At 52.2% G+C, this 7,214-nt stretch overlaps 1 protein-coding gene across 1 annotated transcript in view; it reads right to left on the reverse strand.

Annotated features, from left to right (window-relative positions):
* The window catches only part of HOXB4 (homeobox B4), a 14,800-nt gene that overhangs the window by 1,219 nt on the left and 6,367 nt on the right, over positions 1–7,214 (reverse strand). The window lies entirely within an intron of this gene.

The raw sequence follows: 7,214 nt of genomic DNA on the forward strand, positions 1-7,214 counted from the left end.
GAAAGAAAGCAACTGCTGGTGTTCCTAGAAAAGGTGACCTTTGTTTGGACTTAGGGTGGCAGTGGGCGTGGAAAAAAGAGGGATTCAATTTAGGAATCTGTTTAGGAACCTGGCAGGCTCAGGGGAGACCTACACCACGGCCTTAAAAACTCAGAGGCCTAGAGTAACCACATAAGATGGTCTGAAATTAAAACATCCTAACTAAAAGCAGTGCATGGTGGGTAGTCATGTCATAGGCCAGTTTTTTTCCCTAACAAAAGTCAATCTTTGCCTTAAAAAAAAAAATCTGTTTAGGAGATGCGGATTCAGCAGCACTTGGCAATTGCAGTAGGAGTGGCTCCAGGTGTCTATCTGGAGCACGTGGGTGGACAGTGATGTTATTTACTGAGACTGGGAATATTTGAGGTAGAACAGGTCTGGGAGAGAATATCGCGGTGCTTTAATCTGGACATGACCAAGAGATGCCCTGGGGGCAAGGAGACAGCTGGATGTCCATTTGTGGGTCTCAGGAGGAAGGTGTAGCTTAGAGATAGAGTACATTTAGCTTTACCAAAACACTCATCACTTCAACCTAGAGCGAAAAGGTCAACTGTTTCATTCAAGAGGCTTCATGGTCTGAGGACTTACTTAGATGACTCTGCTTTAGGCACATTTACCCCTGACTCGTTTCCCTGTTTCCGAAAGCCCTCCTACTTACTGTCAAGTGAACAAAGTTGGGGCCCCACGTGATCCTGGGAGCCAATGGCCGCCCCGCCTGCGATCCCCGGATAAGGAAATCTGCTCACCCGGACCCTACTCCAGCCAAAGGGGTTTATTTCCCCTTCTTCTGCCCCCTCCCCACCCACCCACAGACACCCAGCCAGCGCCGGGATTTGCATAGGGCTCCTGCGGGGCGGCCTGGTCTTCCCCGAGACCCCGGGAGAGAGCGAGCGGGCTGCCAACCGAGGGCCTGGTGGGGCCCTGGGCAGAGCGCAATCCCTAGACACCCTCGGAAGTTGGGGCTCCCCGTGGAGCCCCTCCTGTCCTGCCTCACCTCCGCCCGCATTCTCTGCCTCCGTGGGCCCCTTCCCTTCCTCCCGCGGGAAGGGAGCCCGTGCGCCCTGCGTCTGCGTGGGGACCGAAGTGAGAGGAGGACGGGAGTCTTTGCCCGGAGAGGGGAGCCCACTCGGGGGCGAGAGGCACTGAGCGTGGAGCTTTTCTCCGGCAGCCGCACGGGGAGGGGGAGGGAAGGAGAGAGGAGGCGTGGGGAGCCAGCGGGCGGGTGCACGGAGGGGCTTGTCAGAGATGAATGGAACCGCGGGCGGATCGATAGAAAATTCATGCACTAATTCGGGGAGACCTCGCCTTCCAAATCGCATTTAGCTGCGCTATTAGTTTGGCTTTGTCAGTCCGTCCGTCTGTGCCCCTCTCCTGCCCACTCCGCTCCTTCCCGGACACGGAAGGAACAACTTGGTTTCCCACACTGAACGTGAGCCGTGGATAAAAAACCCTGCAACTTTTGAGAGCGCATTGAATAGCAATTTGCTAATTCCAGAACCATCGGAGCAATACTAACCGCGGGGGTGAAGGCGTGGTAATTGCCACTAATGCCACAGCCTCCTCAGTGCACACAGATCGCACATCCCTGTGGTGCTGGGGTAGGTGCCCTGGAGGTGACACACACACACACACACACACACACACACACACACAATAACGCCCCTTGGTTATCAGGTATTTCCAGGGCATCTTGTCCTGAACCCAAACGGAAAGGCGACATCAACATCCGTTTGAAAAGCGAATTTCCTTTGCCTTCGCACACTGAGGACAACAGTCATTTCCCCCAGATTTTCAGTCAAACCTCCCTGAGCCCAGAAGAGAGACTAGGTGGGCTGGAGAGAGAAGGTAACATTAAAAACACCACCAGCATGAAACCTATCGAGAGAAGTGAAAAGGGACCAAGGCTCCCAGGGACAGACATGGGCAGATTTCAGGTAGATGATTTCTCTAACCAGTTTCCGGAGGAAAAGAAGGAAGAAGAAAGAAGGAAGGAGTCTTCGCATGGCCAGTCACCGCATGGTCCTCATTTAGAAAAAAAAAAAATTTCTTCAGGGGGGAGAAAAACGAGCGGAGTGTTTATGTCAACTACATATTCCCCTAGATACGAATTTGTGACCACAAAATTTCTTACACAAATTCGGATCTACAGGGTATATACAGAAGACAGAGAGATCTTCTTGGCCCAGACATTTTCCAGTTCTCCTACTTTCCGGGTGTTCTTCGTTTGGGGTGTGGTTTGAACGCTTTGAATTTATTTCGTTCTGTTCTGATTTTGAGTTCTGGGAACAGGAAAAGATACTGCGGATCCATCCTTGGGATTACAAGGTTTTCCGTTCTCTTCCTCTTCTTTTAGGGAGAACTGGAAGCGGCGAGTCTGGCAAAGAGACGCAAACCTCGCAGCGCTGCGCAACGCTCCGCGGTGGGGCATGAATTATGAGATGTAAACATTAGCTAAACACAAAAGGAGGAAGGGTCATCCTGAGGCTGCGGCAAGTCAGAATCAGGCCCTTCTGGGTGCCCTCCCGCCCCTCCCATCCCCCCAGGACTTTTTTTAAAAAAGAAAAACAAAACCCCAATGGGCTCCTCCAGTGACCCTTGCAGCCTTTAGTTTGCGATCAAACGAATATCTATATATTTTTCAAGGCGCCTCTTGGCAAAGGGAGGGGGGAAAGGCGGCTGGGTGTGAAGCGGGTGTCATAAAGTCCTTTTGGAAAATTTCAATGGTAAAATGAGGGAGAAACAGCTGTAAAGAAAAATGCTGGGAGACCAAGCAGATGGGGCCCTGGATATTTAATGACGGGCAATTCCGTTTACAACCTGAGAAAAAGATCAAAGGCGTTTCATTTCCGAATGAAGGGCAATGAAGAACCATAAAAATGCAGCCAGATGATATTCCGGTCCCTCCCAACCTCCCAGACCTCCTGGGGCCAGAAATGGAGGATAATCCCTGAAGTGTGAGGAGGACCCCCGTTTCCCCACCTCCCTAGCCCCAGGCAGGAGGTCTCTCTCTCTCTCTCTCTTTCTCTCTCTCTCTCAACTTGCTCACTCTGCCACCTGCTAGGGTTGCTGACAGTGGGACCCAAAAGGGGATCTGGGAGACCCGGGGCATCTGGGGTTTCCAGCAACCAGTACATGTACTAAACTGGGAGACAGGGGGCTGGGCTGGAGGGAACTGAATCCTGGACTGCGAAAGCTGACAGCCTTCCCATTGTAAGGCCAAGAGTGCACAGAAGCAACTTCCTCCCCACCCCGGCTCCCTACCCATCTCCCTAGGTCTGAACAATTTTTGTATCCCTAGTGAATAAGTCAGAATAACATCAATTTCGTTCACAAATACTGCAGTAACACACACACACAAAAAAAGATCCTCTAGCCCCCCACACTCCAGAAGTCTCTGCCCATCCCAGTCCTGGGACCCTTGCAGGTGGCTAAGAGGAGCGCTCCCATTTGCCTGCAACTAGGTCCAGAGACCCTCTTTTCTATCCCAAATCTAGAGTGCTCCTGTTGGCCTCCAGGCCTGATCTCTACCGCCAACGCCCTCCCAGCCAGGCTGGACTCACATATATTTGAAAACACACACACACACACACACACACACACACACACACACACACACACAATTCTACTGTAGCTATCTGAATCTCAGACCCCCATCTGGGCACCCAGGGACACTGAAGTCTAAGCAGGACCTCCACCAGGCCCCCGGCATCAAGCAAGGACCTTTCCAAGTCTTGTCAAAGGCCACTTAGGAACTGCACAACCCACTCCAACTGTTTGGGCCCTTCCCCCACCCCATACCTCCTCCTCAACTCTCTAGCTCTCTGAAACCCGTCCAACTCAGGGCTTTTCAAAATTATGGGAGGGCCGCTGAGCTGGTCACGGGCATCTCTGCCGCTCTACACTTCTCAAGGGATGTGGCCCAGGTGCCCAGAACACCCCAGGAGGGAGGGATGGGAGGCAGGAGCACCGAGGGGCTGTGTATGGCTGCTCCTCGGTATACAGCACAGAAATGTTCTCCTCTGCGCGCTGGGAGCCGCCACCTGCCCATGCCACCCATCCCACGAAGTGTCCTCCCCCCCACCCCAGCCCAGTCCAGCCGCGATGGGTAGAAGATAAGGTTTATCAGCGATTCCCATGATGGGTTTCACCAGAACGGGAGTCTGCCTCTGTCCTCCATTCCCAGAAGAAGCCTAACATCAATGCACATAATAATAAAAATAAGAAACGGACAGAGCTCCGCGCGCGTTCGAGCCACCTCCCCTGAGCTCCAGCGGCTGGCGGGCCGCCTTCTCCCGCAGCCACAGGTTGCTAGCGTGACCTTTCGCTGCTCGGCGCCCCTCCGCCGCCCGATCGTGCCCAGCCAGCGAGAAATCATCTACCTTTTGTCGGCAGGGTGGGAGGGACAGGCAGAGCGAGGGCAGGAAACCCAAGGGCCAAGGAGGCAAGCCCCAGCCAGTCCGCTCATCGCCCTGGCAGCCGCGGGAGTGGAAGGCCCAGCGCGGGAGCGGGCAGGGTACTCACGGGGCGGCTCCCCAACCTCCGGGCCACCGACCCGCCCGCGATCGGCGCCGCAACGGCCGAGTTCGCTCTTGTCCACTCTTGTGTGTCCAGAAAACCGAACCGCGGCCGCCGGCAGAAGAGCTCTAGGCCCCCTTGGAGGCCGGAACAAGACTTTTTTTTTTTTTTTGGTGTGTTTTCGAAGCGCAAGTTTTCGTATTAATCTCATACTTTGGCAGTCTTTGTTAAACAGCTAGGCGCGTCACGAGGCTCTCGAACATTTTAATAATTTTTAGACGCCGTGACCTGCAGTTCACCCCTCTCCAGGCCTCCCCCATGAACAGCCAGTTACCATAATACAGCCGCGCAGTTCGCTAGGTCATCCTGAATTTTGTGCAGGTCATTACTTGGGCGAAAAATGACAGAGCAGAATTTTGGTTCAGTTCATCCTCTCCGGCTCACTTTTTGCCAGAACTTTCCCTTCACTTCAACGTAACCCCCATCTCACAAAGGTCCCATTTGGAGAGGACTCAGCCTGCCCGGCCTCCGCTTTAATATTCTGTCATTCCTATGTTTTTGTCAGCTCTGGTTCCCAGCAAAGAGGAAGAGGGTAGGATCCTGTGGGGGTTGCCTGTGTGGCCTGTGAAGGAGGCTGGAACCTGGAGAAGTGGAAGTGTGGCCTTGGGGGTCTGTGTCCCCGAGAGCAGGCCAGAGAGCCCCCTTCCTTACAGTCTCCCCGATAAATGGCTGAATTTGGCGGGCCTGTGTCTCAACCCTACTGCATACTCCATCTACTTTATTCTATCCCCCAATGTCAGAAATAGCCCCCATTTCTACCCAAACTTTGGAGGCCCCAGAGGTTCAGGAATGACCCCTCCACCTGGGGGGTGGGGGTGGGTGAGATTTGGTCCATAGGCCAGTAAATTTGGGGAAGACAGATAGAAATGTACTGGTCCAAGCTGAGGACTTGGCTTTCAGAGACTCTAATTCTTCCTTAAAAACAAAACAATATCCTCCCAGCCTGCAATTTTTGTTTAAAACCACTTATCTACACAGTAACTCCTTTGCCTACCCCTATCCCCACCACAAGAAGGTTCAGGGGCAAATCAAAGAGGCGGCAAAAATATTCAGAGATTGTCTTTGGTTTGTCCCTGTAGGATCAGAATCTGGTGGACTGCCAACAACACACCTCCCCTTTCTGCAGCCTCCGGGGGACCCATAAAGGCAGATCAGGTGACTCCCCTTCCATCCAGTTCAAGCCTAGGAGTGAACTGGTGTCCCCCTCGTACAGGGAGGTCGGGGGAGGTACCCAGTTTGGCCTGGGGTGGCAGAGGATTCTCCTTCCCCATCCTGAGGCCCCCTCTGGCCCAGGACTTGGGGCTGCTCCAGTCTATCCCACAGGACCATAAAGTTGCTAACATTATGTCCTGGGATGCAGGAGAAGGAGACTAAAGGGGAACAGGAGACAGACCCTCCAGTTCAGGCTTTTACCTATACCTCCTCTAGACCCCAGAAATTCCTTCCTGGCTTGACTCCCTAGAGAAGCTTGCCTAAAGGCTGAGTAGAAACAGGGGCCCATACCCAGCTGGCTTAGTAAAAAAAAAAAAAAAAAAAAAATGGGGGTCAAATCTATTTGAAATTTGACATTCAACCATCCTCTCTCTGGCCATATTTCAAAAGGCATCTTTATGAAAACTCTTAGGTTACCTCTATTCTGGCAGGACAAACACCCACAGTGCACCTCCTGTATTGGATGCTTAGAAGAGAATATGATGACATCTCATAAAGCAACAAACAGTCATTTAAAGACCCAAAATAGACATATGCCCTGGTGTTATAATTACAAGGTCTCTAAGCTTTTTACTTAGGAGATAAGCTTAATGCATCAATTCAAGGTTCATTTCAGGTCGCCTGTTTCAACTCCACTTAAAAAGCTCTCTATGAGACCATTCGGTATTTTTCCTTCTCATTTCCCCTCCCTCCTCCAAATAGAAAGAGAGGAGCTGGATGAACATACAAGTGGAGGTTTGGGAGAGTGAGAGCATTAACAAGCTAAACTGCTTTCAGTATCCAGGTTCTTAAAATCAAGCAATTTGGAAGAGGAATGGGAGGTTAGAAATCTTCCAGTCTTGGCCCATGGTCATGGATTTCAGCTGTTTGCACCCAGCCTGGGGGTCGAACCCTGCCTGAAGAACAGGCCTGCCAGGAGAGAGAGAGGGGGGTTTGGGGGAGCCAGCTGTTGGCCCCTTTAGGGTAAGCTGGGTAGGATTGATCTTGTGGGGACTCAGGCCTTCACCTTGGAAGCCCTTCTTGGCCCCACCAAACCTCCTGCAAGGACGAATGGGTAATTGGATTTTTAAAATGTGTGCTTCTAAGTAGGTTATAATTAAATTTTATATGGTGACTCAAAGGTTATCTTTGGGAGAGAAAATTGCACCGAGGATTCGCCATCTCCCTGAGCGCTCTCTTTTGTACAGCTCCCCACTCCACTAGCGCCTGGTGGTGGGGTCTTGTTGTTGTTTGTTTGTTTTGAGAACTGTTTCATCCTCCCTCCGTTTCTCCTCCCCCAAACATCTGCCTGTCCTCCCTCCCCAGCTCTGCTCTGCCACTCCCCCCCACCCCACAGCCCACAAGCCTTCCTTACCTCCAGCATCCCTGGCTTGCTTTCTTCTCTCTTC

The sequence above is a fragment of the Myotis lucifugus genome, unplaced genomic scaffold, assembly GCF_000147115.1.
Source record: "Myotis lucifugus unplaced genomic scaffold, Myoluc2.0 scaffold_254, whole genome shotgun sequence".
NCBI classification, from domain to species: Eukaryota; Metazoa; Chordata; class Mammalia; order Chiroptera; family Vespertilionidae; genus Myotis; species Myotis lucifugus.